The sequence below is a fragment of the Panthera leo genome, chromosome B1 (genome assembly GCF_018350215.1).
Source record: "Panthera leo isolate Ple1 chromosome B1, P.leo_Ple1_pat1.1, whole genome shotgun sequence".
Lineage (NCBI taxonomy): Eukaryota > Metazoa > Chordata > Mammalia > Carnivora > Felidae > Panthera > Panthera leo.
In genome coordinates this window covers 196,510,333-196,537,620 of record NC_056682.1, presented here as the reverse complement: position 1 = coordinate 196,537,620, position 27,288 = coordinate 196,510,333, and the positions used below count along the sequence as shown (strand labels likewise).

General features: G+C 38.6%; 1 long non-coding RNA gene across 1 annotated transcript; it reads right to left on the bottom strand.

Moving 5' to 3' along the window:
- Positions 1-904: 904 nt before the first annotated feature.
- Positions 905-18,749, bottom strand: LOC122217247. The gene is made up of 2 exons (XR_006201363.1): positions 18,600-18,749; positions 905-1,306 (listed from the first exon to the last, which is right to left on the bottom strand). It is a non-coding gene; the product is annotated as an uncharacterized LOC122217247 (long non-coding RNA).
- Between the last annotated feature and the right edge of the window lie 8,539 nt (positions 18,750-27,288).

Below are 27,288 nucleotides of genomic sequence, written 5' to 3'. Positions count from 1 at the left end.
TTGACAGCAGGAGAAAGCTAAGTGAAAGGACCCTCAGTGCACGGAACAAACATGTGGAAAAAATTGTCATACTTTATGCCCATCCTGCCTTGAGGAATTGTTGGACCTCACCATCCATGAGGGGGCATCTGTCAGTGCAGCTGGTGCCACACTCAACAAGGGGGCCCAGAGCCAGGCCAACCGGGCCCTTGGGGGATATCAGGGACACACTTTATCTGCACCAGACAAGACGAAGGGAGAAGAGATTGAAAATATTCCCACTACAGAGACAAATGTGGACCTGGAATCTTGTCTATTGCAGTTAAATTTCTCCTGAATTAAAGGGGCCCTTAGAGGGTAGACTAGGCCTCAGTCTAGAAGAAGGCCTGAGGCTCCCCAGTGTCTGACCCATCCCCCTGTGTTGGGGGAAGTCTTACCCTTAGCTGAACTCGTAAGCGACTGCATTTTCTGTTCTTTTTAATGATATTTCCTGTGAGTGTGTTAACACAATACTCTCTAGGTATTATGTAGCTAGGAAGATTTTATTTCATACAGTTCCTTTGCATGCTGGGCTGATATATGCTGTATAACAGTAATAGTCATCGTGTTTACAATTGTGGCCAATTTTAATGACCGTATTATTGGCTCCAAACAATATACATAGATATATGTATATATATATCTTAATATATATATATATCTTTATATATATATATATATATATATATATATATATATATATATGAGTGTGTGTGTGTATTAAACATAAATATAAACTCTCTTGAATATGTATGATCCTTATTCTTAGCATTTAAGGCTTTTCATGATATTGTTTATGGGACTGTAAAGTAACTAGAATTCGTAGTTATAACTTTCAGCACTCTTTTCCCTCTAGATGTAATAAAAAAGTCATAACAATAATAACGAATGTTTGCATTGTGCTTGATGCTTTATGGAACATTTTCAAATCTTACACACCAATGAAGTAGGCATTACTAATAATGCCACTGCAGTTCAGAAAAAGAGCCCTCGGGAATATTTACTTTTTATCCATTGACTATCTCTAAACTGGAAGAGAAAACACAATAAAAGCCCCACGTAGTTACGTTAGAAACCTTGCGATTTCTCTCCTCCCCGTTTACACAGTCACTTGTTGGAGAACAGGAGTCCAGTGTGAGATGACAACATTGAACCTGAAACAGCATGAATAGGTACAAAAATGGTCAAAGGGCAGCAGTGGACGCATTAATGTGTGCAGTGGCCATTCTCCGATGTTCGATGGTTTTCTGAGGTGCTGGTGACTTGAACAGCACTTAGGAAGAACAGGCTGGAAGAAAACACAATAGCTATGTTGACCTAACTTCCAATAAAGGGATTTTCAGAATCCTTCAAGAAAGGCTGCAGTAGATGATGGGCATAAAATTAAATATTGTTCTGATGAAGGCAACACACGAGTTGTGGCTTTTCCCGATCTAAGGGGCATATCTGGAATCTCTTTGTTTTTATTTTTTTTTAATTTTTTATTAAAATTTTTTTGTGTGTTTCTTATTTTTTATATTTGAGAGAGAGACAGAGAGTGAGGAGGGGAGGGACGGAGAGACAAGAGACAGAATCCAAAGCAGGCTCCAGGCTCTGAGCTGTTCGCTCAGAGCCCAATGTGGGGCTTGAACTCACAAACCGTGAGATCATGACCTGAGCCGAAGTCAGACGCTTAACCGACTGAGCCACCTAGGCGTGGAATCTCTTAATGCTTAGATCTGGTCTAGTTTGCATCACCAATGGTTGACATTCTCAATGGGTTTATTATATGTTTAAATGGTGGCCTTCTCTACAGAGTTTCTATGTGTAAAACATTAGTATTAAAAAAAAAAGGTCAGCTATATGTGATTCATCACTGTTTAGTGCTTATGTTTATTTGTGTCAACATTCTTTAGATACCAAGCAATTTTTATGCCTTTGATCCTAAAATAATCATTGAGGCAATTTTATACATAATATTATTTATACATATACTATACTATACTATACCATACCATACCATACTATACTATAATATTATATATACATATATATATAATATTACATATATATACACATATGTGTGTACATATATATGTATATATATAATAGCAGTTATACATTAGTTCCTTCATTCCTTATGTTATATATATATATACACACATATATATAATTTATTATTATTATTATTATTATTACTCTCACTTAAGCATATCATTGAGCCTAGTGGCAGTTAATTGTCTGCCTAATATAACTCAGCTTGTAAGGAGGAAAGCTGGGCTTCAACCCCACCTCTTTGACTCCATATCCGAGATTTGCAGAATTATTGGTGTTGCCTATTTTCAACATATCAGGATTTGGTCACAATACAAGGTAACCCATCTGCAACCTTTCTTGTCAGTTTTCCTTTGCATCCTAAATACACTGCTTCCGGAAATGCAGAGCCCCTCCCTGCCACCCCCTCCTATAGGTTTGGGTCCAAACAAATCATAAATATCATTCCTGGGGAATATTGGAGAAAGGGATTAGGTATATAAATATCTTAAAACTACAAAGAGAGGGCTAAGTCGATTTCAGAATTTTCTCAAATGTAGGATCTTCTCCCCTAATTTCTTTAAAAAAAATTTTTTTTTAATTTTTGAGAGAGGGAGAATGAGCAGGGGAGGGGGGACCGAGAGAGGGAGAGAGAGGATCCAAAGCAGGCTCTGTGTTGACAGCGAGAACCCAATGTGGGGCTCAAACTCACTAACCATGGGATCATGACCTGAGCCCTAAGTCAGGCGCTCAACCAACTCAACCACCGAGGTGCCCCTCCCCTCATTTCTTTCTAATAAGTTATCTCCTGTTAAGTCTCAACAAAGGCTAACTGAATGCATATAGAGTAACGTAAGCAGACATCAACAACTGCAGAAACAAAAAGAGTAAAATCATCCCCCTAACTAACTTGTCCCTCGATCCCATTATAATGGCATGACTTTCATATTGCATTCATGTATCATAATCACATTTTCTGATAGTCAACACTTTCCTATTTTAGGTGATGAATTTAGATGTGTTATAAAATCATTACATCACAGAGTTCTATAAAGAGACCTTGACTTCCAGGAGCGTTATCTCATAAATGAGTTCCTGATGCACTGAACTAGATATGAAAGGTCTCCCGTGGCGGTAATGGTTTATAGTATGCAATGTGCTTTCTGAAATCAGGACTGGCCTAGCAAATCAGTCAGATATGATAATCCCCCTGTGCATAAATTGAAAGCGTCGAAGAATAAAGATGCACGGAATATATTCAGCATGACAAACCTCAGGAGCCGAGAAGTGGCTCCTGAAACATGCCTGTACTTTTTTTGCAAACAGCGGAACTCCAAAGCATCTACGTTTCTGGGCATATGGTGAACGCTTATGAGAAGGTGGTAACACTCCACCTGCTGCTCCAGAGTGAGTTACGGAGTCTGTGTTCTGTGCCACACAAGGTGCAAAGCACAGCACGGATCCCTAGCAGCGTCTGTGGTCCTGGGTCGTGTGCCTGTGTGGCACACGTCCTCTCACAGGCGCTGCGACACGAGCACCCTGTACTCCATCCTGTGCGTGTATTCGTCAGCTCAAAGCTCCAAGGGAAGAGGAGGAGACTGAAGAGTCAGGGTGGGTGAAAGTGTGGGGACTGGAAGCCGAGAAGCCAGATAGAGACTCTTGTAATAGTGAAGGTGAGATACGTTAAGTGTCTTGATAGAATCAGTGGTGGTGGGTTTGAAAAGTTTGAAAGTGGGTTTGAAACTGAATCAGTTTTAGGGGCGCCTGGGTGGCTCAGTCGGTTGAGCGTCCGACTTCAGCTCAGGTCACGATCTCGCGGTCCGTGAGTTCGAGCCCCGCGTCGGGCTCTGGGCTGATGGCTCAGAGCCTGGAGCCTGCTTCCGATTCTGTGTCTCCCTCTCTCTCTGCCCCTCCCCCGTTCATGCTCTGTCTCTCTCTGTCTCAAAAATAAATAAACGTTAAAAAAAAAATTTAAAAAAAGAAACTGAATCAGTTTTAGATGATAACACAACATACTTTCTGTCAGATAAACTATGGGCAATTAATGGAAACATGCACTTTAGTACAATGTTCATAAGAAGGAAGGAAGTATCGTAAAGGGGAGTTTGTGGCAAAGCAAAGCTGGTTTGAGATTCTTGACCGGAGGCACTTGAGGGACAGAGGAGGTGAGAACTATGTGAGCAGAAGGGTGTCTCCCCTGGAGGGTGCCGGTCAGAAGTGTTAGGATCCCTCTCTCCCCTGCACTCCCCTTCTGCTCTCTTTCCAAGTCAGGATTTTCTCCAATCAGCCACGTTCCTGGAAAGGGTAATAAATTCTCCCTCTCCCACCCTAGACTGAGGTATGGTGCTTGGAAATTAAACACGTGAAATAGAATGCTTCAGAAGGATGGCCATGGTTGTATGTCCATTCTGTGTAGAGCCATCCTGGCTTAAAGAGTTGTCCCAATGTAATTATTAACACCCACCTTCTTTCTCTTTCACAAATGTCCTGAGTTGGTCATCTTTGCCATTATCATTATCATCATCATCATTATCATTTTAATGATCCTGGGTACCTTACATGGTCTCTATTAGCTTAAGAGCGTGTTCACTGGCATCATCTACCTTGATCCTTACAACAACCTTGTGGTGAGATGGTGGCAGAATTTGCCCCCATTTTCCAATAAAAGTGGGCTTATATGGCATTTCAACAGCTGATCATTGCATTGGATCTTTGGTATAAAAGCAGGGCTTGAGTTTTCTGAGTGTATGTCTAAGTGAGTTTTTCCAACTATATCACATTGTTTTCCTAACTTGATAATCTCATAACTTTTTGACTTTATGATTGATGGGGAAAAAAAAAAAACCCAAACCAATGGGAGATTACCTGGCAATGCAAGGCAAATACTAACAGGAACATCTAAGAGGCCTGCCCTTAATTCACAAATCACATGTCTGTGCCCAGATGTTTCCTTTTGCTTACCCTGCCCTCTTCCTTCTTATCGGCCGAAAGGCTGAAGTCAGCAAACTGTCTTAGGGCAATAGGAAATTAAAAAAAAAAATTCAAAGAGGTGTCAAAGTTAAAAGGAAATCCTATGACAGGGAACGAATTGTCTAGCAAAGAAACAAAACTTTGAGTTGGCACTGAACGACCTTACAAACACGTATCTGTGTTTCTTGCCCAGTTTGTGCAGCATAATGGCTAACGTTCCCTCATTTACCTTGTACACTGTCCAACAGGGTCACTGACAAGTCAGAGGGAATCTGGTGCTCTCATCAGTTCTTCAGATTCTGAACTGCAGACCTTCTCTATGTGAACACCCATGTTCTCCCAGATGAAACTATGTTCCTTAATGGCACATTTAGAGAGACATCCGTCTTGGTTGCCCCAAAGAAGTCTCTGGATTTCATCTCATGTTGAACTGGGAAAATCCAAGACCAATCTCTTCCTTCGAAAGGCCGAGAGCTATTTGACATTAAACATAATATTCATTTTCATTGAGTCTCAGTTTCCTTATCAGGGCTTGACAATCTTACAGTGTTTCGGTTTTGCTGTCCACATTTTCTCTTTTGTAACCACTCAACTAGGCCCTTGTAGCTGAAAAATAACCATAGGTCAGATTAAGTGACATGAAGGTGGCTGTGTTCTAGTAAAACTTTTAAAAAAACAGGCGGCAGGCTGGATTTGGTCGATGTGGCCATCAGTTGTCCACCATTTTCAGGGCAAAGTATGATCTGCTTCACAAGGTTGTTCTGAGAATTGCATTTGAGGATGTGTGAAGTGCTTGATGGAAGGTCTGATACTAAAAATTTATTTCTTCTTCTCTTCTAACTCACACCAATTCTCTTTCCATGAGCATGGTAGGGAAGGGGTGGGGATTGGCTGGCACTTCCTATCTGCAGCAAGTCTTTTTGTTTAATTTTAATATTATTTGTGAGAAAAGGGTAGGGGGTTGAAGATATTGAGTCACTGATCCAAGAAACTTATGTACAAATTTGAGCTCCATTCAGTGTCATTTTCCCACACATTTATTCCTTTAAAAATGTTACTTAAGAACAGCCCTTTCAGTGAAATTCACAATACATATATAAAGAAGCGTGTGGTTTGGGCCAAAGGTCCAGGTAACAGCTGTGGGTCTTTGTTTGAATAACAATAATAATGAAGAATCAGCCTCGTAAGCATCTATTATTTTAAGCTTGACCTCTTGTGCCTGCATTTCATGTCCTTCCTCGCCGGCCTCAAAAGCAGTCACTAGACCTGCCCCTTCGTTTCTCTGAATTGGTGTATTTTTCTTTAAAGATTCTCCTCTTGACCCCCGTTTTTCAATTACTTTTTAAATACTCCTGCATATCTCATTTTTGTGTGCCTGTTTTTTTTTTTCCAAGTACCTGTAGGGTATTAATGCAAAAGACAAATTACTTTAAATGCACTAAAAATACAGTAAATTGGAATAAAAGCACGGTAAGTTTGCAGTCAAATGTCCCCAGTTCAAGGTCCGACTGTATTGCTGATTGTTTAAATGACATTGAACAGACCCCTTTCACAGGGTAAGTCTTGGGCTTTTCATCTGTGAGTCAGGATAGGAACTGTTATTCTTCCCACTTTTCTAGCTTTCTTGTGTGAATAAGTGCACAGCAGCTATGAAAACAAGATACCGTGAAATTGCTGGTAACTTTGTTCTGCATTATAACCATTAATAACGTCACAATAATGGTTGTGATTTAAATAACACTTACTGTGAGCTAGAAAGTATACAAGCGTTGTTCATAGATTAGCTGATTAATCATTAATCTTCATAACATTGTGTGAGGTAATTATATTTCTTTCCATATTACAGATGGAAAAAAAATTAAGAAGTCTAGAGATGAGGTAATATGCCCAAATCTCATAGTAAATGAGTGAGCTAGGGTGGAAACTGGAATATTGGACCCCAAAGTTCTTCCTCGTAACCAAAATGGAACTTGAAGTGAACACAAAAGTTTACATCTCCTTTCTCAGACCAGAGAAGACCTAGGATTTCTGTGTTTGCCTCACACATTTTAAAGTTTACATCTAAAAATCAGGCCCCGAAGGACAGTTTTCTCTTTTTTGGTCACACTTCATTCTAAAAAAATTAACTCAGCATACACAGATAATTTACAAAGAGGTATTTTCAAAGATCACCATGACACGATCCAGACCACAGTTTCTACAAACAACCTTATCCAAAATAGTTATAACAAGCAAAAAAAAAAAAATAAGTAAAAATATGGGAAAATAAAATCCAAGGGCTAGAGCTAATATTAACAGAGAAATACAGAGGAGGAGAGAGAGATAAAGCCTTTCACACAAAGAATAAAGAATTTTTGTCCTTTGGGGATATTTATAAATTATTTGAAGACTAAACTATAAAGTAAGCCTCTTTTATTTTCTAAAAATAAAAATTCCATGGATCATGTCCAATAAGCACAATGAAAATTGAATTAGGAATGAAAAGAAAACTAATATATATTATGTACAAATCTAACAAGATAAAGGCAAAATTACAAAAGAAATTGCAAACAATGTTGATTAGAATCACAATGAAGACAGCATAGCAAATCTGCAGTTAAAATGGTATCAAAGAACAAGTGTGGGTGTTTAAATGTACAGAAGAAGAAGAGGAAGAAGAAGAAGAAGAAGAAGAAGAAGAAGAAGAAGAAGAAGAAGAAGAAGAAGGAGGAGGAGGAGGAGGAGGAGGAGGAGGAGGAGGAGAGGAAGAGGAAGAGGAAGAAGGAGAGGAAAAAGAAGAAGGAGAAGAAGAAGAGGAAGAAGAAGAAGAAGAAGAAGAAGAAGAAGAAGAAGAAGAAGAAGAAGGAGAAGAGGAAGAGGAAGAAGAAGAAGGAGGAGGAGGAGGAGGAGGAGGAGGAGGAGGAGAAGGAGGAGAAGAAGAAGAAGAAGAAGAAGAAGAAGAAGAAGAAGAAGAAGAAGAAGAATGAGGAGGAGGAGAAGGAGGAGGAGGAGAAGAAGGAGAAGAAGGAGGAGACGAAGAAGGTGGTAGAGGAGGAGGGAGAGGGGAGGAGAAGAAGGAGGGGGAGGAAGAGAAGAATGAGGAGGAACAGTAGGAGGGGGAGGGGGAGGAGGAGGAGGGGGAGAAGAAGAGGAGCAGCAGGGAAAGAAAGAAGAGGAGGGGCAGGAGGAGAGAGAAGAGAGAAGGGGTAGGGGGAGAGAAAGAGATAGGACTCAGAGCTCCTCCTAGGTATGGGAGAATAGTCCTTCCACAGACACAGTGGAAAGTAGGAAAGGATGCAAGTCATAGGGGTCACATTTTATGTTTGGTGATCAGTAGTGGAGGCAGCTTCCTAATGTTCCAAGGGGCAAACTGACCTTATTTCTGGGCACACTGCTGAGAGTTCCAGGAAGGTAGGAGTTAGGAGTGAGGTTATTGGATGTAATGTTCGGAGGCATTAACTGACTTTCTCAAAAGCGTGTGGCTCTCATCAGGGTTAGTGTTTAAATATGACTTTCTGATCTTCCAATGAACTTTAACATATCTTAATGCTTCTCTCAAAAAGCATAAATATGTAAGTGAAAATATGCATATATACATTATTTTGATAATGCATCCCTTAAACATGTCCATGAGCAAATATACACGGATAATCAAGCAAAGTGTTTTTCATTTTCTTTTAAGAGTGTGGATATTTTTCTGCAGTCTTCACTTGACTCTTTGTAGAGATACTCATAAAGAATCTAGGAGGTGAAGTGAAACATAGAAGACAACTGAAATTGACAGGAAGTAAATGAATATACATTAGCTTTTAAGATGTTCTTATTAGCAATGTGCCTTTCTGACTCTTCAGTTGCTTAAAGAGTTGCACTTACTGTTTTGTAGAAGGGGCCAGGGTACTGAGTTACAGTGGAAAACACCCCAGGGAATGAGGAAACTTTGTCCTTTGAATTCCTGTTGTACTTTATAAAAATACAGAGTTTGATAACACATCCTTTTGCTTGGCCCGGTCACCCCAAGTCCTTCTTTTTCCGTGAAGTGAAGGCACATTATAAACATCATCCTATAATGGTCCTCTGAGTCTCCAGACAGACCACCTCCTCATTTTCAAGACAAAGGTCTGGATATTTAAAGAAACATGACAAAAGAAAGGTTTTGGTCAGGGGCGCCTGGGTGGCTCAGTCAGTTAAGCCTCTGACTCTTCATTTTGGCCCAGATCATGATCTCATAGTTTGTAGGTTTGAGTCCTGTGTGGAGCTTTGCTGGGCACTGACATTATGGAGCCTGCTTGGGATTCTCTCTCCCTCTCCCTCTGCCCTCACCCAGAAGATATATATATATATACATTTAAAGACAGGTTTTGTCAGTCCAGTAGTCCTATTGTATTTCTTAAAGGTTTAATTCAGCACATTTTTTAGCTTTGAAAAACTGGAGAAGGGATAGCGTTTTGCCCACCCTCCTTTTTTTTCATACCATTGAGGTATAAGTACATAAAAATGTTTATAAAGACAAAAAAGATACTCAGAACAGTGGAGGGTAGAAGAACATGGGGAGAGTCCACAGAGAAAATGAACTAAGTTTGGGTGGTTGCTGGGTTGAGGGTCAACCCTTTTCCCAAGACCATAGTTCAGCCAGAAATAAACTAGGGCACATTCAGAAGGGGATCCAGAACCCATAAGCTAAGGCCTGGTTGGAATCCCATACTTTTATACACTGTCACCTCCCTGTCATTGTTTAAGGTTCTTGGACAAGCTCTCCCGTGGACACTGGGGGCCTTCTCTCTACTAGTTGGTGGGTCGTAAGGGCTTTGGAATTAGATTGCACAGAACAACAGAGGGAACCACCAGACACGGGCTCTGGCCACCAGTGAATTAGGAATCACCTCGACAGGCGGGTGTTCTGAACGCTTATCTCAAAGAAGGGCACTTACATTTTTTTTTTTGATATTTATTTATTTTGAGAGAGAACGAGCAAGCAGGGAAGGGACAGAGAGAGGGAAAGAGAGAATTCCAAGCAGACTCCGTGCTTGATCTCACGAACCATGAGATCATGACCTGAGCCGAAGTGGGACGCTGAACCAACTGAGTTACACAGGTGCCCCAAGAATTTTGTCTGGTCTTTAGCAATAGCTCAAAACTGGCATTCTCCTTCTGTATTTTTACCTTTCCTAAATGTGACATAGTTGATTTCCCGATGAGCATCATGGATTCAGAGGAAGACCAGATTGGTTTAATAACAGAAAAGAAAGACTAGCACAGCACTTGACAGAATAGGTCGTCAGGATCATTCTTTTCTATAGCATTCTGGGACCGTCCCTGACCGCTGCATTGCCTGAGAGTCTTTGGAGTTCTTAATTTTAATTCCTGGACCCTTTGAATCCTCACTTCAGCAGTATTCGTTTCAATTTTTGATGACTTTGCAAATATCTTTTGATTTCTGGATCTGTGTGAATACTTTTTGGCATAATGGTATCGTCTGAAAACTACATTGTAAATGCTTAACTCTTCCATCTATCATGGCATGCGTTGCTGGGCACAAATTCTGAGTCATTAAGCAAGTAATTGTCCTGCTAGACTTATGTTACACTTAACGTTTGTTCTGGGTCCTTTAGGCACATCTCAACTTAATACGTTAAATTGCAAATAATCTCCCATCCTCTTAAAGGATGAAAAATATTCAAATATATATATGAGCAGCTTTGCAAGGGGAAATGCGACGGTTACAAAAATGCCTGGTTTAGAGCAGAGACCCTGTTTCTGCAGTCGATGTGGATTCTCTGAAATGAATCCCCATTGTCAAAAGCGATCAGCAGTTTTTGTTGGTAACGTCCGCGTGAAAATTTGGCATCTACATATTTTTCTAGTTAAAGAAATAATCCTAGAGCACTAATTTACTCTAATGACATAGACATCATTTGGCTTCACAGAAAAAAACACACAAAAAAATGAGCTAAGGTCCATTTCCTATTTACGGGATGTAATATACAGAATTCAGTTCCACTGTTCACTGAAGTTTAAGAAAAGAATTCAAACAAATGTAAAGCACGAGGACACTGTCACAAAGGCTCTTTGCCCTGAAAGGAAATTTGAATTTAATTACAAATAATATCTATAAGGCTTTTCTGTAAACATTTAGAAAAGCACTCAGCCTTGCTGCCTTCTCTTCTATAACACTTCTACATCTTATTTTTATTTAATTAGTGCTTAAACCAACCCTTTCGCAGTTATTTCTGTATCAATCTTTCTCTTCCACTAGAAAGATATTTAGGACAGCAAACATATCACTTTTGTTTCTGTATCCCTAGGATCTAGCCCAATGGCTTGCAAGCATTGTGTGGATATTATATGCGTGTTGAATTAACTGAATTGCTTTTTCCTTCCTACAGTTGGAGATTACCTCACTTCCCTCCGATACCGATTGTATTGACTGTTTTTTTTTCCTCTGCAGATCTCAAAGCACTTCATTTCAGTAACCACAGAGACAGTGTTTGATCATGTAGTATGTATTGTTCTTTAGCTCTTTTATAAGTGACTCAGTTGATTGATTCACTCATTCACTCACTAATTAATTCATCTATGAGTCAGATATTCCAGAGTTTTAATTTTTTGATTTTTTAAATTTTTATTTATTTTTGAGAGAGAGAGAGAGAGAGAGAGAGAGAGAGAGAGAGCGCAATGGGGGAGGAGCGGAGAGGGAGGGAGACACAGAATTCGAAGCAGGCTTCAGGCTCCGAGCTGTCAGCACAGAGCCCAGCGCAGGGTTCGAACTCACCAAATGTGAGATCATTACCTGAGCCGAAGTCTGACACTTAAACGATGGAGTCACCTAGGCACCCCTAGAGTATTCATTTTTTTTAAGAACAGAAGATGCATCTGCTATATAACTTTTGATTTCCAGAAACTCCTACTCCAGTGCTAAGTATAGACATTAGTTGTATAATTTCTGGTCAAGTTACTTAATACCCTTTGCCTCAGTTTCCAGTCTTATCAAATGGAAATCCAACAACATGTTGTATTTGTGGTACAGATTAAATAAGTTCTGTAGGTAAAGTGAAGCCACAGAATACGTACTGTAACTGTTAGTGTTATATTAACTGACCAATAAAACCATGCCAACCTGCCTGATCACATACTTCATGACCAGAGAGAAAAAGATTTAACAGGAGTGAGTTAAGAAAAATTTTCTGTTTTCTGAAGCTCATAAAGGAGATTTTTTTTTCCTCTTCTGATCAGAAAATAATTCCAAATGTAAAAAGAAAACCATATAGAGAATGGTGATGTATTTAAGCTCAATCATGAGGAATGAATGAATGAATGAAAGTTTACTCTCTCGTTCAATACAGGAAGTTATAGTGTAGTCTAAAACATTAATAAAATAGGCAATAGATGAGTAAGGAGTGATAAGTGCTCAGAAGAAAAATAGAGAGAGTAGTAAGGTATATGAAACATTGGGGCAGGGGTATTAAATTTTAGATAAGATATATACAAGGATGACTTAGGAGAAAAACAATATTTTAAGAGACCTGGAAGATGTTGGGAAGGAACTAGATCGATTTGGGGAGAAAGAACATTTAGGCAGCTGGAACAGAGAACATGGGAGCCTTGAAGTAGGATCTTGGCAACGAACTCTCTTACAGCAAAAATCAATAAGTGTTAATATCTATTTTCCTACAGCAATGTTTTGAATTTAACTCAGTGGTCTCCAAAGTTTTATCGATCATACCCAGTGATCACAGGTAGATCATTTATCCCAAACTATTTGTATTACATATTTTCTTTACTTGTTTAAAAGTTATATACATGTACTATTATACCCATACGGTATGTATGATATAAAATAAAAGCAAAACAAAATTGAAATAATAAGGGTGAGAAAATAAATATATAAATGGAGATCCAGATATTGTCTTCTAAACTCAGAAGTATCTGGGTGCCTGGGTGGATCCGTTGGTTAAGCGTCTGACTCAGCTCAGGTCATGATCTCACCATTCATGAGTTCAAGCCCCACGTCCGACTCTGTGCTGACAGCTTGGAGCCTGGAGCCTGCTTCCGATTCTGTGTCTCCCTTTCTCTCCGCCCCTCCCCTGCTCACAGTCTGTCTCTATCTCTGTCTCTGTCTCTCAAAAATAAACATTTTTTTTAAAGAACTATCTCCTTATACACTCTTAAATGCCAAATTGTAGCCCAGTGGATGTAGTTACAATGTGTCACCACCTTTATCTTTTTCTAAACTTTTATTTTTAAAACTGTCATTGCACATGTTTCTTTAATGTTTTTGAGATGAATTGTCAGAAGTGGAGTGATTTAAAAATGTTACCATCGACTCCCCAGGATAAAATTTGATTTCGTTCCTTTACCCATCCTCCTCTGAAATATCAAACACAACCCTATATAAAGAGTGAGTCTTACCTTCAAATCGGAATTTCTGAATTAGACTATTTAACACATCAAACATTCCTTTTGCTTACTGAAAGGCCATGTGCCTGAGAGAACTAGGTGAATTTTACAGAAGGGTCTTCTTGCTTTTTCTTTAAGATCAAGAGCAATCAGATTAGATTAAGAATTGATATTTCTCTAGCAAGATTGCTTGATGGCATGTATTTTGACCTCTCATGTTTCTAGTAGGAAGATAAAATATGAAGGAGTCAAATTTTGCCCAATACCACCTTTTGAGTCAGGAATAAATCCAAATCTGTGGGTACCCAGTCTGTATTTTGACCCTTTTCCAAATTGGTAGTTTTATAAAAGACATTATCTTCAGAAAGCCAGTAGGATTTAAAGAAGTAACTTTATGGAATAATGACTGCCCTGAAAAGAAATGACCTCTCTTTTTTAAATATTTATTTACTTTTAAGAGACAGAGAGAGAGAGAATGGAAGAGAAGCAGAGAGAAAGGGAGACAGAGAGTCTGAAGCAGGCTCCGCACTGAGAGTACAGATGTGGGACTTGAACTCACAGACCATGAGAATCTGAGCCGAAATCAAGAGGCAGACGCTCAGCTGACGCCACCCAGGCACCCCAGTGGTTTCTGTTTTTAAATATTTGCAAAATGTTGTCAGAGAAAAGCACAAGAGGCCCCAGAGGAGAGCCTCCTAAAGACCTTCCCAGTGAGGACAAGTGTTTCAAGGAGGATTTCCTTGGAGACCCTCTTGTCGCCCACATTATAACGAAGCCACAACTATAAACTCACTCCCCCAAGTAATCTAATTTTATTTAATCAGATTGGGGGGAATTCACCAAAAAAGTGAAACATGAATGATTTTGTGTTCTCAAAAGTTGCATAAAAATGTCAGAACCACCTTTCCCTTTCATAATTGACAGAAAGGAGGCTAACAATGTCTGATTGCTACCCTACAGCTGACTACATTACAACTATAAATTCCTTTAACCATCAAACCAAAATTGAGAGGAAAAATGTATTATTCACACTTAGAGATGAGAAAACTGAAGCCAAAAAGTTAAGTACATTGTACTCAGAGTCACTTAACGACTTTATTTCTCATGGTTTCATATCCACCCCCAAATATTCAAATAGATATGCCCACCCTTCTTTTCCTTAACTGTATTTGCTGCTTTTTAATTTGACACTTTTACTTAAAATTCTTTATTCTTCCTGATAATAATTTTTAGAAACTGGCTGCAAAATAAAGTCTCCACGTCTTTCAAATGACGTATGTCTCCCAAACTTAACGGGTCACTACCAAACGTGATTTGCTAGAGAAACAACTCAAAAACAAAAGACGAAGATAGCATTTTGCTACCTAAATCATATTTTGGAGTCTATCTTACTTTCACTAGTATCTAGTAAGAGAGCTCGTTAGAGAAGCCCAGTTGACATAATGAGATATAATTATCCTTCCCAATTGTTCATTTAAAATTGTAATTGCAACTCAAATTACTGTACAATTTAAAAAGAAGCATAACACATAATTGTCATCTTTCAACATGTATATATTATAAAGTAGCAATGTTTTTCTTATGTGTATTTTTTGCCCTAAAATTCTCTTGTCATCCAAATAACACTTTTTTTGTATGTGTATGTTTTATGCTTTTGATAACATATGGCCTGCATTCAGCTTGATAGCCACTCTCCAAAAAGCCACCATAAATGTCTGTGCAAACAAAATCAACATATTCTGGTGCTTTAACATGCTAGTTTACAGATACAGTTTATTCAGCATATATTGGTTGCTTAGGCCAGACAGATAAATTATTTACCTATAAGATTCCTTTTCTTATCCTATATTTGGGAGAGGTTTTAAACCTAGGATGTATGTTTTCAAGTAACGGATTCTGGAATTGCTTGTCAGGAATTTCACGCGTTGGCAAGGTCTACAAAAAGATGATGGGGTTAGAAGCTTCAAAATACAATAGTGAATAATGTATTGAGTTCAGAGAAAACAAAGGGCTTTCCAACGAATGGCCCACATAGTCAATAAGGTAACTGCATGAGTTGGCTAGAACTGCTGTGACAAAGTGTTACACAGTGAGTGACTTAAACCATGGAAATTCATTGTCTCACAGTTCTTGGGGCTGGAAGTCCAAGATTAAGATGTTGACAAGGCTGGTTCCTTATGAGATCTCTGAAGAACAATCTACATGCCTCTCTTGTAGTTTCTGGTGCTTTTCTGGTAATCTTTGGTATACAGAAGTATCACTCTGACCTCTGTCTTTGTCTTCACATGGTGTTTTCCCTATGTGTGTGTCTCTGTCTCCAAATATCCCCTCTAATAAGGACCCCAGTCACATTGGATTAAGAGCCCAACCATGGCTCATATTGGGTTAAATCTTCATCTTAATTAGCTACAATTTCAATGACCCAATTTCCAAATAAGGGCACATGCTGAAGAACTGGAAGTTAGGACTTCAACAATGAATTGTGGGGGGAACACAAATTCAACCTGTAAGATTAACTTACTGCTTTAGTGAATGGATAGCACTCTCAGGAATACAATATAACAAGGGGAACATCTTTGTTTTCAAGGTTATATTGAGTCCAAAAAGAACATAATTTGATATTTAATTCACTAGTTTTGAACTTTTCTTCTCTTTTAATGGACACCATTATGGCTATAAGTCTCCCTCAAAATACTGCTTTGGCTGTGTTTCACAAATTTTATTCTAACGTATTTCCTTTAGTTTTCCATTATAAACATTTTCTAAGTTTCTTTTTTAAATGGCACCTCAGCTATTTAGAAGAATGTGGTATTGTTATTATTGGTTATCAGAGATCATAATCCATAAGATAGATTTTGGAATTTGTTGATAGTTGCTTTCTGAAAAATACGTCTAATCACATTTTGTTATTGTTTTATGGATGATTAAAATAATGTATATCCATCAGGTACATACCATTCCTCAGTTGCACCAACTCTCATGCACAATGTTCTACATTTGACAATTAGATCAAAGTTATTAAGTATTTTGTTAAAATCTTCTATTTTACTTTTTTAAAAGATTTTTTCCCAAATGAAATAAATTTCTCCTAGAGTGATCCCTGCCTTTCGAAATGGTCTGAAAGATAGTTTAATTCACCACATGGCAGAAAAGAACCATTTAAAAAACTCAATATTACATATTAATTTTAAGAGAAATGGCTCATATAGAAGTCAGGAGTTGATGGACTTTTCGCCAATTTTATATTTTAAAAAAATTTCAGAAGACATTAGAGAATAATGATTTCAACAGTATATCCTTCACCTCAATTGATAAAGTTTTAGTATCAAAATGTTTTTTTCAGAATAATTTGAAAATTGTAGGCGCTATGATATTTCACCACTGAATCTCGTTAAATGAGCTAAAAAATAGCAATTGTACAATATCACTGAATATACAGTAGGGTTGCCAGATAAAATACATAATACCCAAACTAAATTGAATTTCAGATAAACAACAAATAACTATTTGATATTACTATGTCCCAAATATTGAGTGGTACATCCTTATACTAAAATACTGTTCATTGTTTTATGAAATTCAAGTTTAACTAGATGTCCTGTAGTTTAATTTTCTAAATCAAGGAACCCTATCATACCCTCTGTATTCAGGTTGCCACAGCTCACAATATCTCTTACAGATGTTTTTATCTTTCTAATTTCTGGATCTAACTAAGGTTCACATATAACATCTGATTGTCATGTCTTTGAGGTTCTTTTAATATATAAATTAATTCTAGAATTCAATTTAGATATTTTCTATTGCTTTTTTTATAATGACTTTTTTAAAGACTTAAGGACAATCGCCTTATAGACTATTCCACAGTCTGAATGTCTATGATTGTTTCTTTTTGATTACATTCAAGTTAAACACTTTTGTGGGACTAATTCATAGGTGATATTTTAAATTTCTTATTGAATCATGTCAGGAGGCACATGATGTTAGTTGGCTCCATTCTTATTGGTCTTGATTTTAATATCTCAGTTAAGGTAAATTTGTTGATTTTTTGTTGTTTATTTGTTTTATCTTTCAATTACTGAAAATTGTATTAAAATTTCCCACTATTATTGTATAATTATCAATTTCTTTTTGTAGAAAGATCATTTGTATTATTTTAACCCATATTTAATATATATATTATAATTATACAAAACTTAATGTATTTGGTAGTTTTTTTTATTTTTCTAAATATTTTTACTCTTACTAATATGGCTATTCCATCATTCCTCTGGCTAGTATATAACAGGCATCTTCTCCAATTGTTAGATTTTCTACCTGCCTCTTTTAGAAAGTTAGTTTCACTATTATAGAATTTTAATGTGAAAGTTACTTTATCTCCCAATTGAATATAATTACTCACCATCTATTGTTTCTTCCACCAGTCTTAATGCTTCCCCACCTCCTTATCTATCTATCTATCTATCTATCTATCTATCTATTATCTATCTATCTATTGATTTTTATTTTGGAGGATCACTTTTTTCTTTCTATTTATTTTAGAATCTTTTTCTCTTCTTCCTCTCTTCCTTCTCTTTCCCTCTTCTTCTTTTGCATCTGTGGATGTATTACATCCATGCCCTTTAAGTGATATACCTTAAGATATTTTTACATTATTTTGACATTTCAGTTTTGTGTGTTGGATGGCCAATCAGATATCTAGTATGCCATACCTATGTAAATGAAAGTTTCTTTTTTTTTCTTTCTTTGTTTTTGTACCTAATTTTATTCCTGCTCTTTTTTTATCCTCTTTTTTTCCTTTTTAATAGTTGTGTACCTGTATTATGCTTGTTCGTTTTTTGTTATATTTTCTTGGGTTGAGTTTTGTTCTTTCTGGACTGCTTATTTGAGTGAGTGTTGACAGGGAGGAACAGGGAAGATTTCTCATCTCATAGGAGAAGAACTATTCCAGGGAATTTCTTTAAGGTACAGGGTTTTAAGAATGTGAAAGGGTCTTCATTTCCTTTTTTTCTTTTTTTTTTTTTTTCCTTTCCAAGAGTTGATTTAGATTCAAGTTAGATAACATATAGTTTAATAGTGGTTTTAGGAGTAGATTTCAGTGGCTCATCACTTACATGGAACACCCAGTACTCACCCCAACAAGTGCCCTCCTTAATGCCCAGCCCATCCCCCCCACCTCCAGCACCCCTCAGTTTGTTCTCTATAATTAAGAGTCTCTTATGGTTTACCTCCCTCTCTGGATCTTGATTTCTTTAAGCTGATAACATTAGTCATTCTCCAGGGCTTCTTACAACTTGCAGGTTATTCTCCAACTTCATTTAAATTCTAAAAATACGAAGATGTGCATTTCCTTATTCATCTTATATTCTCAGTTAGCCCTTTATTCCCTACTGCTTTATGACATCAAAGAACATTCAGGAAGCTTCCAAAGCACACTTCCTCCCTTTATCCCAGTCTTGCTTCAAAACGATATTTGGTGTTGCCCCTGGCTTGTGCTTTGCATTCTTTCAGCATTACCTCAGGGTAGAAAAGACCTTTTTCACTATGTCTGATGGCACATGGAAGGAAACATAGGAGTGGGTGAGAAGAGTCCCTTCTCCTCAGATGTCCAGGTTGTTTGAGTTGGAATATGGAGGGAAGACTTCCTTTAAATTAAGATTTGTAAGAATTCATCTTATTTTGATGAAGCAGAACATTTTGGTAACATGACATGAATAAAATACCTATTATATATTGAATCTTTTGCATAATTTATTCTACTTAATTCTCAGAATAACTCTTTAAGACCAGTTATATACTCTCTTGGACCACCTCAAATATTTTGGCCATGTGACTGCTTGTTCCATCCCGGTCACTATTTAAGCATCAAACTCTACGAACACTTTCCATGGACCCACATCAAACTCTATGAACACTTTCCATGGACCCATTGCTGTTGCTATATGCCTCTTCTATGTTGTCATCAAGGTGTAACAAGCCTCTCTCTGTACTCACACATGGGCAATCCAGAAGTTCACCCGAATTAACACCCTGTGGAGTTAACTTGACCAAGAGGAAATTAGAGTCTATGGATAATTTCTTCTTCTATGGATAATGTCTTCTATCTCTCTTCAGATGGACTATTCTAAGAAGTGGCATTTCATTACACCTGTTGGAAGATGGCCGCATATACAAGCAATCAGTTGAGTTTAACACCAAGTAAAACATCTTTCCTTACCTTGCTTTGTCTTTAATTCACATCTGTGTCCCTGATACTTCATGCCTCACTGAAATAATTGTTATAAGCTTTGGCCTCAGAGTTTGATTTCAGAGTATTCTAATCTAAGACAGATGAGAACAATGCCCGGGAAATCATGTCACAGTCCAGAAATTAGGGGGAAAAAATGTCAAGCTGAGGTTTTATTTCATTTTATTTTTTATTCTAGGACTCTTTCATTTTAAAATTACTCCTCTTTCCACTGTAGCAAAATCTCCATAACGTAGAAAATTCAACTTTTCGAAGTTCTTTAAATTTGATTTTGAGATTTTAAAATGTTATTTGAGCTTCCTTTTTAAAAACGCTTCTTAATGAGCGCATGGAACATAATAAAGAGTCTGAAGTCCTTTGTGTCCTCCTCATGCAGCTGGGCCAGAGCAGTAGCCCCTTAAATCTTCAGGGGAGGAAGAACAATTAGGTTGTCATCATAACCTCTTGGTGTCAAAGGAAAGTTGGATCCCATTGTTAAATGCTGACGTTTGTGCTGTTAACTGCTGAGCGTTAAGAAGTTCTGTCCTCACTGCCAGAGGCTTCTTAATGCTAAACTCTTGTCAGCCCGCCTAATCATAAGCAGCTTCAATGAAGGGGGAGGGAAACCCCGATGTTTCCAAATTTGAACCATGTCTATTATTTAAAGGAAAAGGATATGGTAATGACGCTTCTCTAAGAAATGTTCTGCCCAGCAGTGATGGGATGTCCTAGATAATGAGTGTAAGCAATCACTGGGAACTGGATGAGTTATCTTGAAGGAAAAAAAAGAAAAAAGGAAGAAAAAAAAAGACCTGAAGTCATTGTAAAAAACAGTAGATAAAAAAGGCAGGAGGCATACGTTTGGGTCTTCCACTCTTAAATGAAGTCCCTCTCTGCTCTGGTATGAGGTCAGGCCAAAGTCAGGTGGAACTGTCATCAATAGATAATACTAACTATTTAATTTGATGTGTGTGTCTATGCCGTCATACCCAATTAATGACAGCATGGATACACTTTTGAAATAGACGAGCCTCCCAACGGCTAACCAAGCGGTTGGTCCTTCAGCAACTCACCTTTTGATTCGGGGCGAAAGCCACATGCCTGTTGACTCTTCAATTTTCTCGTCTGTAAAACAATGACAGAAGGCCCACACGGTATTCTATGTTCTTGCCTAGTTTTTAAACTCATTTTATAGCATGATTTGCAAAGCGAAGACACGTACCTACAACACAAGAAACCCATCGGTGCACTCTTCAGTAACCCATGGATGTTCTTTCAGTTGACAGTGACAAAAATCCAATTCAACTGGACAAACACAAGAATGGAATTTTATTAGCTTACATCACTGAGAAGGATGCGGAAGATCCCGCCTCGGGCAAAGGTAGATACGGAAATTCTAAGGGAGGCGGTGTGATGGTCGGTTTTCTCATAGCTCCGCCCTTTCCTCCATGCTGGGCTCTTCCTCACCTGTTGCAGGTTGATATTCCCCACGTGGTAGAGAATGAGGACAAATGCCTTCGAGCTTCACATCTGCCTGATGCCCAACAGAAGAGGTTTTAAGAACTGTGGCTAGAAAAGCGCCAGGGTGGACTTGAACTGACCTGAGCTGGGACTCATGACGCTCCCTCAAGCAATAACTTGGGCTGTGTGGTCAGCGTTGCATCAGAGTTTCCCTCGATGCCGGGACAGGAGATTCTCGTCCAAGCTCCCACAGCACCCTGGGATTCTCTCCGTATTGAACCTACCCCACCACATAGTACATTTTCTTCACTGACCCTACCGGACTTTTGAATAAATAAGGGATGTCTTGATGGAAAATGGCAGATGTAAGTATGTTATTTAAAAAGGAAATTATATCGAAAGGATCCCAGGAACTCCAGAATTCTAGAGGTCTGTCTACGCATCTCTTGCCTTGGATGACTTCGTATATCTGCCTCATGCTCACCTTTTCCAGACACGCTGAAATGGATGACCGTTGCTAAGTCCCAAGCCACTTGCCACGTAGCTGTCGCTACGGTAAAGGGCTTGCCTCTCTGTCCTTGGTTCCACTCTGAAAATCCCTAAGCGATCTTTCGGGTATGTGCGGCGGGGTTTGGACCATACAAAAAAATACATAGCTGTTGGAGGATCTACACTCTGTATTTAAAATAGTTGGCACATGATATTCAGTATATAAATTAATTCAAAAGGGACATTATCCCACTGACACTATCTCGAGCTTAAACAGTGCGAAAGGGTTCCCATTTCAGTCTCCTCTAATAGTTCCCAGTAGGTGCAAACTTTGGCTCCTCCCTCCTTTGGAGAATCTTTAGGAACCATTGACTTTTCCAGACATCAGTTCCTTGTACTTTCATCTGTACATAAAAGGTATATTTATTGTGGGAACGTGGGCAAAAAGCCCAATTTCAGATTAATTGCGCCAAGCTTTCTTACGGGTTAATACCGTAATTATTAAACATTTTTTTCCTACTGTACTTTTTCTAATATTTTTCCTCCCAGCCAAAAGAGGGTTTAAGAATTTAAAGGCCAAATTGGATGTGGAAACACAACTGTAACTACAGGCCAGCATACTGATCCTTGTCATAATATTCATGAGTGAATTATTAATAATAAGCACTTGCAACATGTTCATCTAAATTTTCTTGGACATAAAATTAAAATACACCAATTACTTTCCATCACATTAAAATACAGTAAATAAGAGACCAAGTTTGTAATAATTATAACGAGCTCCAAATTTTTGCCTTGCACTCAATTTGTCAAATTTTAGTTTTTCTTTTTGTTGAACCTCTGTGCCTCCATCTGTCATTCGTACAATAAGGGTTTAATACGTTTCCGACATAAGTCAAAGAGTTGATATAATAACAACATACATTTTCTTCTGTTTTAATGCATATATAACACAGGGCCTGGTCTCCCATGCTAAAATTGTTCCTCACGCTCAAACGAGGGTATTTTCAAAATTCCTTATAGGAGGTGCAAAGAGGAGACATACGGTTGGATCAAGATTTAGGGAACTTATCCTGAAGCTCTATCTGCATATCAAGCACATTGTTGTAACTTAGCGTGTGACTTACAGATAAAACAAATAGCAAAATATTCTAATCATTTTTCTGTGAGCTCTGCTCATAATTAATGCATTATCTTTTCCTCCCATCAAAGTATAAATTCACCAAGGGAAGTTTCTTGATGGACTAAAGGAAATTTGAGGGACATGGTTAAAGCCCCCAAATCTTCCTTAGGACCACCATAAGCCCCATATCTCCCCACCCTCTGTATTTGCTCCCCCAAATTTCTGGGATCAATTCCCATCAAAAACTTCTGGAAAGAGTTGCAACATTTCTGATCCTCACTTCTTTCTCACTTCAGAATAATGATGCCTTTTCCAACTATACCATTTTGTTACCTTATCGGTTTCATTAAACATATGACCTTTAAATTAGACCTTGAAGAACAGGTCAGTTTTATCTTGGTAAACAATGGAGAGGACCAAACAGAGAGTGCTATTCAGGAATGTAAAACATAGAATCATGATGTCTCTGACAAGGATTGAGAACAAGGTGGATTGGGATGTGATATGAATTAATTCACTAACTCAGTATGTATCCATATGGATTCCATGATTAGATACTGGAACCACAACAAGGAATTATACATGATCCTGCTCTCATGATGTTCAGTGAAGGTGCTGTCCCTTGGGATACACATGTAGTAGACATTGAGAGGCAGATTTATCAATTATTGTGAAACATCTTCATTGACAGACAAAGGAGTTTGAACTTGATCTTGCCATTACTGATAACAATTATTTTGTCAATAATCACAAGCTAAGCACTATTCTGACAACTTTACATATATTCGCTGTTATTAATTATTGGAACAACTTTATCATATAACTTTATGATATCTGTTATCTTCATTTTAATGATGAGGAAACTGAGGAATGGTAAGGTTACTTAACTTGTCTAAGGACTCAGAGCTAATAAAAGGCAGAGGCAGGTTTTGAGCCCAGGTAGGCTGGCCTTGGAATCTATAGCCTTAACCATTTGCAATTACAAATATGAGGCCAAAGCGATTCTTCTTATATATGAAAAAAATAAAGGCTTACAGACATTATGAAATTCACTGGAAGAGAAGTAGTATGTATCAGAGCATAGACTAGAGTCCAGCAGAGAGGTGCAAGGGTTCCATTTTGCTTATGGCTGATTTTCAAATACACCAGCCAGGGCCTGCAGTTAATGTGTTTAAAGGTAGAAATAGATTGTCGTTTCTCTAAATGAGTTCAAACCTGGGCAGAAAGGCATTGCTTGGTGAGGATGGCCCAGGTATTTTCATGTTCTTTTACTAAGCATGGTGTGTGAGGTTGTGCAGTCACAAAGATGTCTTACCATGAACTGTCTTAGTGGGGCTGGTGGTACCTCCTCTAGGGAAATGGTAAAACGCACACAAGGATAGGGATTGATGGTGACACGGACTCAGGACTCATTTCTCACTCAAAGGCAGCCTAAAGTGATGTCACACGTAGAAATTAAATTAATTCAGCCCCATTCCTAAAATTGTTCCGACTGAGCCCGACACATAGGGACAATTGATGCTGACTCAGAGCTATTTCCAGATGGAAAGAGCTTTCAGAATGATCCCATCCCACCCAATTCTTATTTCCATCTACAGGTATCCCTAGACCCCTATAAGCCCTACTCCAGGGAAAGAAAACCCTGAAAGGCATGACATCATGGAACAGAAGAAAATTTGGTCTCTTCTGAAAGGAAAAACCATCATGCCAAGAATGTAGAGTTCCTTATTTCCCAAGTTACTCCAAGATTAGTTATGAACCTCTCCATGATGTAGTTAGTAATGGAACAGAGAGAAGCTGGGAGGATTTCACTAATTGATTTCACCCCACAAGGAAGGACTCATGAGAACAGGGGGGGAAGCATTTCCCTTCTGCCTTCACCCATATTTTCCCCTCTTAGCTTTGTATTTTCCCTGCCCCCGGGGGTGGGGGAGGGGAGAGCAATTTAACTATCCAGTTCTCCCCTCTCTCATGCTGACACTGCCCTTTGGAATACCCTTCATGGGTGCCCGTGAACAGCTCTGACTTCCCCCAACACCCAAACCCGAAAGATTCTAAAATGGGTTAGAAGAACACATTGGTTAAAATAACTCCAAGGCTGAAAATGTAATCTTTAATTGATTGTCCAGTCCACATTTTTTTCTAACATGGCCCAGCACAGCCTGTTATGAGATGTGTTTTGAGCTTGATTAATAGCGTAATTATTCTCCAATAACAAAATGTCAATAAAGAGACGGCCCAATTTTGAATATAAACACTCTGCTACTATAACGTTACCAGGGAAATATTAAAATAAGGAGGTTGAATTCTTTTGCAAATTAAAGTTGAAATATATGAAATTTCCAGCGAATTAGGAGCCCACACTAATTTTCCTTATGCTTGTGGGGTAAAATTCCAAAGATTATAAAATACTTCCCAATTTTGTTTTTCGTCCATTCAATCTCAGTCGGGAGGATTCTCAACACATTGGTAGAGACAGTGTTCTTTCAGCTTTTGGAGGTTGGATCTTTCTCATTGGAAGGAATGTGTTTCCTCCTATGTGGCTTCAGAATTGTATTTGTTCAATGCGGAGCCTCTGATGTTTCTCACTATTTGAAAGATTCCTAAGAGTTATTATGAAACATGAGCTTCTCACAGAACTGGCGTCATATCCCCAGGATTGGAAAGCAAAGCAGTTCCTGCTCCTAAAAGACGTATCTCAGACAAAACTATTTCCAAGCCAATCCTTTGTGTTGCCAAAGGCAATGGCAGAAACTTATTACTACCCTGCAGGAAAATGGCTATTTTGGTGGGTGCCTTGCTGGGAGACCAGACAGGTTATGCCCATTTTCTGATAGCTGAGATTTGGAATTTAAGCTCAGTTGGGAAACTCACTCAGGAAGAGGTTAATTTTGGTGCTATTTACTGTATCAATCAAATCTACTTATGGATACTACCTAGAAGTTCAGGATCGTATTCCCCTTGATTTCTTATGTCTGCATTGAGTCACGTGATTCAAGCAAAAGGGCTTAAATGAATGTGGGCTCTACAAAGTAACGCGGAATGCACTGCACTCTCTCTGGAGAAGGTGTTTTCAGTCCTGCCATACCAAGGCTCTTTCTCCTTCACTTAGATTTGGAATTTTTAAGACCTAGAAAATCTTACTTTTTACGGCACTACAGAACCAGCCTGACACCAGATAGTGTCGGGAACTGGGAGGGTGAGTGTCTTGATACTTGATATCATGGATACGCCAGCGCTGGTTCTAGCCTTGACATTTCCCTCTGTGGCCGTGAATTCTTAGTGAAATTGGGGGTACCCAATCTAGCTTCCTCCAAAGGGCTGGTGCTAACAGCTAAAAGCTAGAACTTCCCTTGTGCTCTATAATATACTGAAAATTCACTCCCTTGCAGAACACATGTTACCTATATTCCTCAGCCACCGATGCCTCAAAGCTCTGTTGTGATAATCAGTTGTCTCCAACCACATTTTGGCCTCAGCTTCCCCCTTTCATGGGAGCCTCTGAGGGCAGCCTGCATTCACCATGGTCCCTGTTCTCCCCACACAGAAACTAAGTGAGGTGTTGGAACTTGCATCCTGAGACAGTATACAAATTTGTTGGGGTTTGGGAAGACCCCTGCACATTTGCTGGGGCGTCCTTCTAAAAACCTGTCACAGAACCCTACTCACTGCCACCTGCTCTAAGCTGTGGTAGCCTGCTAAGGTCAAAATACTGCAAATGTCCTAAGGTTCAAAGTGTCCGGCCCAAGCCACACGTTCATGAAGCCAACTCTACAGCTGAAAAATCAAGTGCATTGTGCAATGCTGCTACAAATCACTAAGATATGAAAAAAAAAAAAAAATTAAAGGCAGCGTGGTCTATGCTTAGGAATTCACTACCAAAGCCTATAGCCATCTGTTCAAGCCATGCCAAAAGCCTAAATCATTCCACACATGATTTGTTCTACAAAATTTTACACCTAGCTCATTTCTCAAGGTCCACAGCTCGCCTATCAGACTTACATGAAAAAAGCTAAATAAATAAGACTCCTCTTTGCTATGACCTGGGTCATGGACTGAGAAATGAATACAAATGGGAACCAACATATTACCTTTATTAATAACAAAGAGTAGATGGGAGGACAAGGCTTGCAGATGTGGACAATTGGACTTATTCACACTCGGCTTTGAATCAGCCATACTTCCTGATCCAACCATAAATCACTCTACATCCCAGCAAACCCTGTAAATGTTACCGCATGAAGGAATAAGAAAGACTGTTTGAGATAGCTCCTCCTCAAGAGTTTATTCTTACCCAGTGTTTTAGCAAGAGAAAATATTTCCCCAGCTCAAGCATAAAGTGAACTGAAGGCAGGCATCGGAGTGCATCTGCACACGTTGTATACTGCGTTATTCCAGTGGGCATATTGAAATCAAATACGTTATGACTGGTGTCCCTAGATTTGTACAGTGGACAAAGCAGACAACCGCACTCGGTGCACTGGTAAGGAGGCAGAAAGAGGCCAGGGTGTCATGTTACTTGAGCTACCTCAAAAAGGAAGGAAACATCAGCGGTAGGAAAGAAATGTTTCTTGCCAACAAGAGGTACCTAAATAATTCCTGATTACAAAAGTCTCAC